Genomic DNA, 10,939 nt, shown 5'->3' with positions numbered 1-10,939 from the left:
GACAGCTAGTAACCACAGATAGTGGAGAAATCCCGACCATCTCAAATGCTCTACTCTATCCATTTTTAATGCCCTGGCTGACATTTCATTTCTGAAGGTTGGGCTGATCTGAAGCCCAAGGGAACAGTGAGAACCCAAAGTTAAAGGTTGAAACGGTTGGCTAAAGGGTGAACCATCAGCCTACCATTCAATAGTACACTAGGATCAGGTGCTTGGCTGCTAAATTTACTCAGGTGGCCAGCCCAGCTGGTAGAAATAATCATCAGACCGAGCCTACCATTGGCTAGCTGTTTCCATGGGGTCATGAGCCTTTGAGTGACTTTCTGTTTCTCCTTCTGAAGCTCACCTTCTTTCTGCTCTTGTAGGAGGCTAACAAGGTATTCATTCCTTTATTCTACTGGAGGAGGATGAAAGTAATTGACTACAAGCAGAAGAAAGGTGATTTATGAGTTCAAGGTATTTTATTATTGGGAATATCTGTTCAAGTAAGGAGACTGACTTTTCTGATGAATTTCAAAGTAGTTTCTAATAGACAACAAAGTTTCAGTATCATAAAACTGCTTTTCTCTAGAGATCACTTTGTTTTGCTTTGCTATGAAACTGTTGATCACCTTAGAGGTGAAACACAATTTCTGTTGAAGGGTGAACACACCCAAACTTAGAAAGTGACCCAGGCCACAGCAGCAAATGAAACATTAAAATAATTCCAGGAAGCATAATGTAGCTATTTCATCTGGACCAACACTGTATCCTTTCCAGCTAGGTGCTGAATAGGAATTTTCTGTTATGTTTTCTGGGCTGTGAAGAAAATGTAAAATGGCATTTGAAAATGTCTATTTGTGAAATGTAAAAGTCATATGTTGCTTTCTAAGGGGTAGGTGGCTCCTGAGTTTGATTTGTAAGTCTTCCTAGTCAGCCTGAGATACTGAAGAGTCCAGTGGTAACTGAGGTGAAATGTGAAGTGAGGTGTTTATTAGTAATGTGAGCTAAGTTACTAAACCAACCAAACCAGGAGAAGGTGCCAGGAATCACTCGAAAAGTGATCATGACCTTCTCTTCCTTGAAATTCAATGGGGTCCTATAAAAGCAATAAAACTCTGATTTCTGGTTGTCCATGCGAAATGAAAGTGACTGGACAAATGTCTGTATTAACCACCATAGTCCAGAAAGGATGTGAGCGCTTGGTAAACAAAAGCCTGTAGGTAAATGGAAAAATCAGCCCATGAACTTGATTTCTTGTTCCCAGCTTTGGCTCCATGTAACTAAGTGGAGGCAGTTGAGATTAAGCACGTGAATAAGCAGAAATGCTTCTCAGAATTGTTGTTTCCTCCTTAGCTGTTTCTGAACTAAGTCAGCAACATGGTTTGGGGTCAGATCTGGTTCTGATCCCACCGTTGTTACTAGTTGGCTTGTGAACGCAGGCAAGTCACTCTGACCTACATTTGCCTATTTCCTCTTCTGAAATGGGGTTTTTATCCGATTTGGGGCTAGTACTTGACTCTCCTATCAGAAGGAACAAATAAATAATTGTTATGAATGTACTATAGAGAAATGACAAGCAATACAAACTCAAGGTATTATGGAGAGAATTTTATGAACTAATGTGTGTAATTTTTTTCATGTCAGATGTCCAAGGTTTTGTTCATGAGATATGGTTCACCAACGTTTTTGTTGATCATTTTTTCCACTTGGGGAGAAATTGAGATGCTTCATAAGTCTAGCCACTCTGCAATCCTGATTTGGACTGTTTGGGTTTTTTATTTTTTTTCCTTTTTCTTTTTGTTCTTTCCAGTGGCTCCTTGAGGTCCACATAGTTCTGAGGAATTCAGTTTTCATTTCTGGACTCTTTTCAGGCTCTGTCTTGTGATGATTTCTAGAACCCAGTTAAAAGCTGGTAGCTTAAAGGAAATATCACCTCAGAATAGTTTTGATTTAAAGTAGCTCATTTTAAAGATACCTTCCTATGCAGGAAGGTTTTATCTCATCTTCTAGATCTGTCAGCCTCCCCCTAACCACAGGGAGTATAGGCAGGGCCAAACCACCAGTATCTACCTTAAGGAAAGGAGGGAAGGATTGCCCATCTTCTGAATTGAACCCTCCTCTTAAAACTGCCAATTGTTTCTGATAGTTGTGGGGTTATTAGAGACAATTTGTCTGCATGGATCCTAATGGTGGTGAAGAACCTTGAACTCTGAACACTGCAATGAGCGTTGTTGCTCAATAAACTCTCCCGAACATTGAAGTATGAGGTTAGCACACTATTATTGAATGCTTGCTTGAGTTCCCTTAGTGTCCCAGTTCTCTGGATTGTAACATAGAGATGACGGTGCCACCTGTTTACAGTAAAGGAACGGTGGGAGACCTCGGAGGAGAGTTCCATGAAAGATCTGCTTTGTAATTGTGCAATTAATCCATCCTTAATAGTCGTTAGAGTTTAATATTTTCTCCAATGGGAGGCAAAGGGGAACTGACACTGGTAAGCACTTCTGTCACTAGAGGGAGATGTAATCACAAAGTCTTAAGCCACTTTGAAGTCACCCACCAAATGCCGGAACAAGTTACCAGCAGTGCACATGCTCCGCTCCTTGCCAGAGGTCTTGGTGATGCTGTACCACTGATGGATATGTTTCTGTTGGGTTTGTTCAGTGACACTCCAGTGGCCCCCATCCAAAGAATGCCTGAGATCATAACCTGTAAGGACACAACTTCTGAGGAAGCCATGGAATCTAAACGGACAGCAATTTCCATCAGCACCCAAATGTGCACTTTGGGTTATCAAATCACTCCATGGCCATGAAAAAGAGTCCCAGACAAAACCAGTGCAGACACAAGCTTCTTGACAATCAGGATTTCCATCTCGAAATTCCACTGTGGAACTCCAGCAGGGGCTGGTGGACTCAGTCTCAATAAATTATGTTTCCTCTACTGACTGTTCCTCCTAAATGGCAAGCTCCTTGAGATCATGGATCATGTCTGCCAAACCTCTTTTATTGTACTCTTCCATGGGCTAAGTTCACTGCTCTGGGCACAGTAAGCATTCAAGAAATACCAGTGACAAATACTGTTGATTGGAGGACTGAACAGTGTACCCTTTTTATGCATTCTAAATCAATCTTGTGGGTGTGGTGGGGATGCTTTTATTTGACAGTTGCACAAATGTCTAATGCACTCAGTAGCTGAGGGAAACTGTACACACAAATGGTAACATATACTGTGCACATATCCTCAAACTCCAATGTTGGCATATCCACTGCCACATCAAATAGAAACTCCTTCCCATTGGCTTTGACACTCAATTAGCTCTCCTCTTTCTATCTAACCTCACTCCTCTCCTACTACAATCCAGCCTGCACTCTATGCTCCTCTGATGCCAACTTACTGTATTTTGATATCGTCTGTCTCACTGCTTAACTCTTGCCCATGTTTTCCCCCTGCCCTGGAACTCCCCATCCTGTTGGATCACCACTCTCCCCATTGTGGGCAGGAAATGTGTCTACCAATTCTGTCATATTGTGCTCAGTACAGTACACTGAAGCCAGAAAGTGTTCAATAAGTACAATTGACTGCCTGATTGATTCAAAGTCCTATTAAAATTCCATCTCCTCCAGGAAGCCTTCCCTGACTAACCTCTGATTTTTCCCCACCCTATTCACCTTTTCTTCTGCATTGACTGTCCTTGGGTCTGTACTTCTTAAGGACTTTGATAATCACCCTACCCTCAACCCTAAGGCACTTCTGTACATATTCTTAATACTCTGCTGCTTCCCATATTCATTCATTCAATTGTATTTATTGAGTGCTTACTGTGTGCAGAGCACTATACTACGCAATTGGGAGAGTACACTATAACAATAACCACACATTCCCTTCCCAAAACATCCTTACAGTCTAGAGGGGGAAGCATACAGTATAAAGGGAGAATCTATAATTTTATGTCTGTCTTCCCACTAGATTACAAGATCCATGAAGGGAACATGTCTACCAACTCATATTGTACTCTCCCAAGTATTTTGTACTGTGTACTGCTCCTCCCTAGTCTGCTGTGTGATCTTGGGCAAGTCCCTTAACTTCTCTGTGCCTTAGTTAAAAAAAAAAAGTTCAATAATTGATAGCAGTGTCTACAAGAAGTGAATTCCTTGTGACTACTTCTGATTCAGTGCTTGCAACCCAGTGGTTGGAACCAGTATTGGGCTGGAGTGGGCCAAGCCATAGCCATGGTTCTCTGGTCTGTGCAGAGTTCTACCACAAAGAGACACAAGGATTTAGCCATATCCTGTAAAAAAAAAAAAGAAAAGGCTGTATGTATATATGTTGCATGTGTACTACTGGATCTCCCTTTGTCCAATTGTAGGGCTGAAGGCAGCAGCAGTTAATTCTGTTTTTTTCCAGTTCTAAATTTCCATTTTCCTCTCACCATTCTCATCCTTATTAAGTGGTATTTGAGTGCTTACTGTGTATAGCACACTTGGAATTATACAGTACAAAAAAAGTTGCTAAACACGAACCCCACCCTCAGGGATTTTACAATCTAGTAGGGAGTTTACAATCTAGTGAACCGTTACCACAGTGCTCCAGCATTTATGTCTAGATTTCTTAACAATGAGTATGAGTGAGAAAAGGTGAAAGGAAAGGGTAAAAAACTCTGAGGCAGGGGAATTTTATGAGGGTTTTTTATAGTATTTGTTCAGGGCTTTTTTATGGCATTTCTTAGACGCTTACTATGTGTCAGGCCCTGTACTCAGCTCTGGGGTAGATACAGGCAAATCAGGTTGGACAGAGTCCCTGCCCAGCATGGGGCTCAACATCTTAATCCCCATTTTACAGATGAAGTATTTGAGGGACACAGAAGTTAAATGACTTGCACAAGGTCAAACAGCAGACAAGTGGCAGAACTAGAATTAGAACAAAGTTCCTTCTGACTTACTCTGAGGGGCTTGGTGAGCATGGCTATAGCGACCAGAGGCTGTTGTGCTTTCATAGACCTAATGTTTAAAGTAATGCTGAGCAATGTGCTCAGCTTTTATGATTATCACAGAAAGAGAAATATGAGCAGCAAGCAGATTTTCTGTGGTCCAGCTGCACACTGCCCAACTAATATAGATCTTGGGACAAATAGCCTCATGTTTTATGTCTCTGTTCTTAATTTGTACTGCCTTCCCATAGGATCGTAAACTACTGAAAGGTAAAGAATTACAAGCAGGAACAAAATTAGAAAAATAAGTGAAATTCCAGGAAAAACCTATAAGACTTTAAGTTGTAGAAATGTAAACAATACATTTCCAGAGAATCACCTGTGTTGACCCAAATGAAATGAATCACAGTGGAAAAAGAATCATCAGGGGAAGCTTCTTGTTGGTGGGTTTTTAGCAGAGCTTTGGGGAAGGGGGATATGATTTGAAGTAGGGGTCTTGCTAGATATCCTGAAAGTCATTTGTATTGATTTGGGGGCAGAGGAGTTCTATAAAGTGGGTGGATGAGCATAACTATGGTGAATAACTGAGGTTATGGCAGAAGAAGGAGGAGTAGTAGTTGTTGATGATGTTGTTTGGAGAAGGAACATGGCCTAGTGGAAAGAGTACAGTCCTGGAAGTCAGAGGATCTGAGTTCTAATCTCATTGTCACTTGCCTGCTGTGTGACATTGGACAAATTGCTTGCCTTCTCTGTGCATCAGTTTCATCATCTCTAAAATGGGGATTCTCCCTCCTGTTCACACTGAGCCCCATGTGAGAGGGGGACTGTGTCAGAGCTGATTAGCTTGTATCTACCCCAGTGATTAGTTGAGTGCTTGGCATATAAATTCTTAACATATGCTATTATTATCATTAGTATTAGTCTGATTAGTGGGAGACAATTTGTGGAGGACTGAAGTGTCTCTGGTTACAAGTTTTTAATTTGTTGCCATTGGTCAAGTGGAGTCACTGAAGCCTGAGGTAGCAAATAAAATCTAACCAATGTTTTAGAGAGATGATTATCACTGCTCTATGTAGGCTGGAACTTTGGGTGGGGGGTAAGGAACAGATTCAGGAATATAACTGAATAGGATCATTGCATGAGGACAGTGAATAAGAGGCTTAAGTCAAAAATGATACCAAGTCTACAAACGTTAGAGGCAGGGAGGATATTAGTGATGTTGTCAGTGATACGAAAATGATGAAAGGAAAGTTTGAGGAGGGATTAGTTTGACCTGCTAAGGGGACAGCAAACATCCGAATGAGTATATTGCGGAGAGAGTAGGAAATACAAGACTGGGGAGAAGGTGAGTCAGGGATGGAAATATAGATGTGAGAGTCATCTACATAGAGGCAGTTGAAACCATATGAGAAAATGAGTTCTTCCAGCAATGAAATGAGAAAAGCAAACGGTCTAAAAACTGAGGCTTGAGAGCTACACTGGACTGAGGAAAGAACTAGAAAATAAGCCAAGAAAGGTGAAGTGAGGAAGACGAAGCTTAAGATAATATTGTGCCTTTGTAAACTAAGGCCAGAGAGAGTGCTCACTGGAATCTAAAGCAAGAGAGAGTTTTAAAAGGAATAAAAAAAGACCATTCATTTTTTCCTAGAATTATTGATGGATTTTGGACAGTTTCAGTAGAGTTAACAGGATGAGTTTGAGGAGGATTGACAGTCCATTTGCGCTTACAGACTTACATCAATCAATCAGTACTATTTATTGAGCACTTACTGAGTGCAGAATATCATACTAAGAATTTAGAGTACAATCCCATAGAGTTGGTAGGCACATTCCCTGCCCATAATGAACTTAATGTGGTTGGAGCTTACAGTCTAAAGGGTAGTCTGTGAGAAGTTTATTATTTCAGCCATTTTTTTCAGGTATAAATGCTAGCACCCTGAGCAGCATATACAAATCCATACTACCTCTACAAAGTCAGAATTTGTATATGCTCTTAAAGACTATTTTAGGAACAAAATATAGCTCTAACAAAATATACCCCTAAATTTTAAGGTCATTATGAACAGGGAAAGTGCTTCATGTCATAAGCACTCAATAAATATCGATTGATCTAATGAAATTAGTACTGTCCTAGATAACATGGACATCATGCCTTGAAAGAACCCTCCCTTCTCTCTTCCTTTTTCTCCTCCTCCCTTCCTCCTTCATACTACTCCTCTTGTCCGACCAAAACTGTTCAAAAACTGGAATATGCCCACTTTAATTGAGTTCTTGAATAATTCAGGGCTTGTAGTATGGAGCTACTTGAATGTTGGGGTATTTTAACCTCACACTTTCTTCTCCTCCAAGAGGATGAGGAAGGCAAACCAGGAAGGGGTGAGACCCTGATGTTCCAGTTTTCACCCTACTCTGTGGGCACTCTTGGTATCATAGTGAATCTGAGCAGTTGGGACAATGAACAGTGGGATGATGGGTAATAATAATAATGGCATTTATTAAGCGCTTACTATGTGCAAAGCACTGTTCTAAGCACTGGGAAGGTTACAAAGTGATCAGGTTGTCCCACATGGGGCTCACAGTCTTAATCCCCATTTTAAAGATGAGGGAACTGAGGCACAGAAAAGTTTAGTGACTTGCCCAAAGTCACATGCTGACAAGTGGTGGAGCCAGAATTTGAACCCATGACCTCTGACTCAAGAGCCCGAGCTCTTTCCACTGAGCCACACCTCCCTTCCTCTTTTTTTGGTGAGTGTATGCTGGTAACATCCCACTGAGCTTCTCTGCCAAGCAATCCTTTGGCATCACATACCCCTTCCTTCCCTAAAGAATCAGAATATTGGAATGACCCTCTAGACTGTAAGCTCTTTATAGACAAGAAACATAACTGTGTTGTATTCATTCATTGTCATATTTATTTAGCATTTACTGTGTGCAGAGCAGTGTACTAAGTGCTTGGGAGTGTACAGTAGACCCATTCCCAACTCTCCCAAGCACTTAGTACATCGCTCTGCATATAGTAAGTGCTCAATAAATGTCAGTGACTGACTGGCTTGAGTCTATAGGGTCCTGATGGACAACACCCCTCATTTCCACTCTTCACATTCCATAATTCTCTTCAACACTATGTTATATGTACAGTAAATGTTCAATAAATACTTGTTGCTGGTGGCAGTGATGGTATTCAAATTGAATTTGAGATGCAATAAATGTTCTCTTGGTTTAAAGACAAATTGCTAGAAAGGATTCCTGCTGTGTGTTGTATCTCCTAGAAGCATACTAGGTACTGGCATATTTTTATTGTATGAAGATCAAAATCCTTACGAATAGACTTGTACCCAGATCAGTGCTGCTGCCTTAAATGTCTGCTTTGCCTCACATTCCTCCCCAGGAAATAAAGCAAATGGGGAAGTTTGAAATTCCTTGTATCTTTTGTCATATTTCAATAACTTTGGTGGAAAGATGGGAAAACTCTCCCTGTTTAGGAATATATCCAAAAGCAGCTGATGCATTTTTACAAGTGAAATGTGAAGTTTGCTCTGAGTCAGCCTTGCTCCTGCACGATAACTCTTGCTAACATCATCCTTTTCCTATGGTGAGCATTGTCTGCAGTTACAGCAGATACGGAAATAACCAGCCCAAGTTCCAGCAACACCTCTAGTTCAGGACATGACTAGCACCTACTTGGACATGCATACCACTTCTTTGCCACTTGAAACACTTCATAAGAGGTCTTAACTGCATAAAAGATAGCAGCGCTATCCCCCTCCTTGTTGCTTCAGGAAGCCAATGGCACCTTGTTTTAATCCAGGGGTGGCCTTTTCACAATTAAGCCTGTCTCTTACCCTCCAGTCATGGGAGGAATTCAGTGCTTTCCTACCCTCTGCCTGACCCTGGCCTGGGAATGTGACTGTGTTACATAGCGAAGGAACAGGGAGATCAGGCACAGAAGTCTGGGTGCTGTTTTTGCTCTGATATCATTGTCTAGTTAAACTCGAAGATGCTACCCCTCTGTTGCTGTGTACCCTTTGCTTTGCAACTCACAAGTGCTTATCATGACAAGCTGGGAGCAGATGGACTGGAGAGAAGAGATAAATTTGACCCAAGAAGATGTCACTTGAGGAACAGCTGAGGCTAGTATTTCACCAGATGTCCAAACTTTTAACCCATTAGGTTCTTCAAGGAGGTCACTGGAAATATTGTTAGTTGCTTAAAGATGTTTATTGCTACAGTCTGCATGACTGCTATTGTTCCCACTTGCCTGTCTTGCTGCTTGGCAAACGAATCATCAAAATGCCTGGCTTAAGGCCAAGACTGAAAGGGGTGGGCCATCTTTTATGTAGTTGACCTGGTTTTTTTAATATAAAATACAAAAAGCATTTAATACTTTTAAGTGATCCACCAGGAATGATCTAAATGGTATGTTCTCCAGTCATTTTGAAAAAGAAAATATTTTTCCCCTATGAGAATAATAGGGAGGATTCTTCCTTAAAAATTTTCTAAATTGAGATTAAGAAAGTCACTGGTTTTTAAACGGTATTTCTGAGTTCTTACTATATGGCAGGCACTCCCCTAAGCACTGGGATAGATACAAGATAATCAGGTTGGGCACAGTCCATGACCCACGTAGGGCTCACAGTCTTAATCCCCAATTTACAGCTGAGGTAACTCAGGCACAGAGAATTTAGGTGGCTTGCCCCAGGTCACACAGCAGAGAAGTGGCAGTGCCAGTATTGGAATCCAGATTTTCTGGCTCCCAGGCTACTGCTCTTTCCACTAGGCCACATTGCTTCTAAAAATTTAAATTGAGTTCTCACTTGGATTTTAGTATTCAATATTGTTTTAAGGGCCCAGAGCTGTCTTGGAGGTGTTGGCTCTTGGGAAAAGTCAGGAAATCCTGACTGAGTGAATCCTGCTGAAAGTCAGCCAGCTCCAACCTCACCAAGGGAGGAGAGGGGCATGGTGGAAAAGATCTACTGCATCTTGACAGCTATTAGGCCTTCTCAGGGTTAACGTTTGCAAGATCCGAGGAAGTTCTCTCGTATGATCCCCTTTTTTTAATTGCTGTTTATAAATCATCCCGGAGATGGGTGGTGAGGTTGAAACTCCCTGTTCAAACTGACACCTGTGAAGTTATTTTTAATGCCCTCAGTTTAGTGACTAGAAATGGGGGCCAAAAAATAGGCACCACTCACACTTTGAAATAATAAAATTCTGTGATTGTGAACAAGTAAATATGGCTTTGTCTTAATGGTCCAACAAATTTGGGCTTTATCCTTCTGTATGCATTCCAAATTTATTCCAACAATTTTCTAAATTCATTTACCTAAAAAAAAACCCCCAAAAAACCTTACCTGTGGAGGTGTAGATGAAGAGAAGCAATGTCCACCCCCACCCAAACTGGACTTTTGAGGATTGTTTGCACAGAGTAAGCACTCAATAAATGTCACTGATTGATAGTGCAAATTCAAGACACTGAATTAGGCTTGAAAGTGCGGAGTTTCAGGGAATAGACTAACTTCATCAGAGGTAGAGGATCTTTGATTTTTTTACCTCAGATAGCTGTGTCAGGCAGAGAGTGAGGTAGAGAGGCACCTCAGAACTGCTCATGCAGCCCTCTCTGACTGTTTTAGTGTTTAAAGTCAATCTGGGATGTTGCAAAAGAGGAGACAGAAATAAGAATTGTAGTATTTAAGTGTTTACTATGTGTCAAGCAGTGCACTGTACCCTGGATTGTATTCGATATAGGCAGCTCAGAAAGAGTCCCTGACTCACATGGGTCTCACAGTCTAAGTAGGAGGGAGAACAGGCATTGAATCCCCATTTTACGGATGAGGAAAATGATGACAAAGTGACTGCCCAAGGCCACTCACAGCAGGCAAATGGCAAAACTGGGATTAGAACCCATGTCCTTCGGCTTCCAGGTCTGTGTTCTTTCCGTTAGGCCACATTGCTTCCCCAGCATATTTAAGGTACTTAGTTTTTAGTTTTAGGTATTTTTTTTTACCTTATTCAATCAAAAAACAAGGA

General features: G+C 41.2%; 1 protein-coding gene across 2 annotated transcripts in view; it reads left to right on the top strand.

Moving 5' to 3' along the window:
* The first annotated feature begins 396 nt into the window (after positions 1 to 396).
* Positions 397 to 10,939, top strand: part of TP63 (tumor protein p63) — a 352,304-nt gene continuing 341,761 nt past the window's right edge. For both annotated transcript variants that reach the window (XM_038749335.1, XM_038749337.1), the window contains exon 1: positions 397 to 438. The gene's annotated coding sequence lies outside the window, so the exon portion shown is untranslated. The remainder of the gene's footprint in view (positions 439 to 10,939) is intronic.

The sequence above is a fragment of the Tachyglossus aculeatus genome, chromosome 7 (genome assembly GCF_015852505.1).
Source record: "Tachyglossus aculeatus isolate mTacAcu1 chromosome 7, mTacAcu1.pri, whole genome shotgun sequence".
Classification (NCBI taxonomy): domain Eukaryota; kingdom Metazoa; phylum Chordata; class Mammalia; order Monotremata; family Tachyglossidae; genus Tachyglossus; species Tachyglossus aculeatus.
Note: the sequence above shows the minus strand (reverse complement) of the source record. Positions and strands in the feature narration are given on the sequence as shown.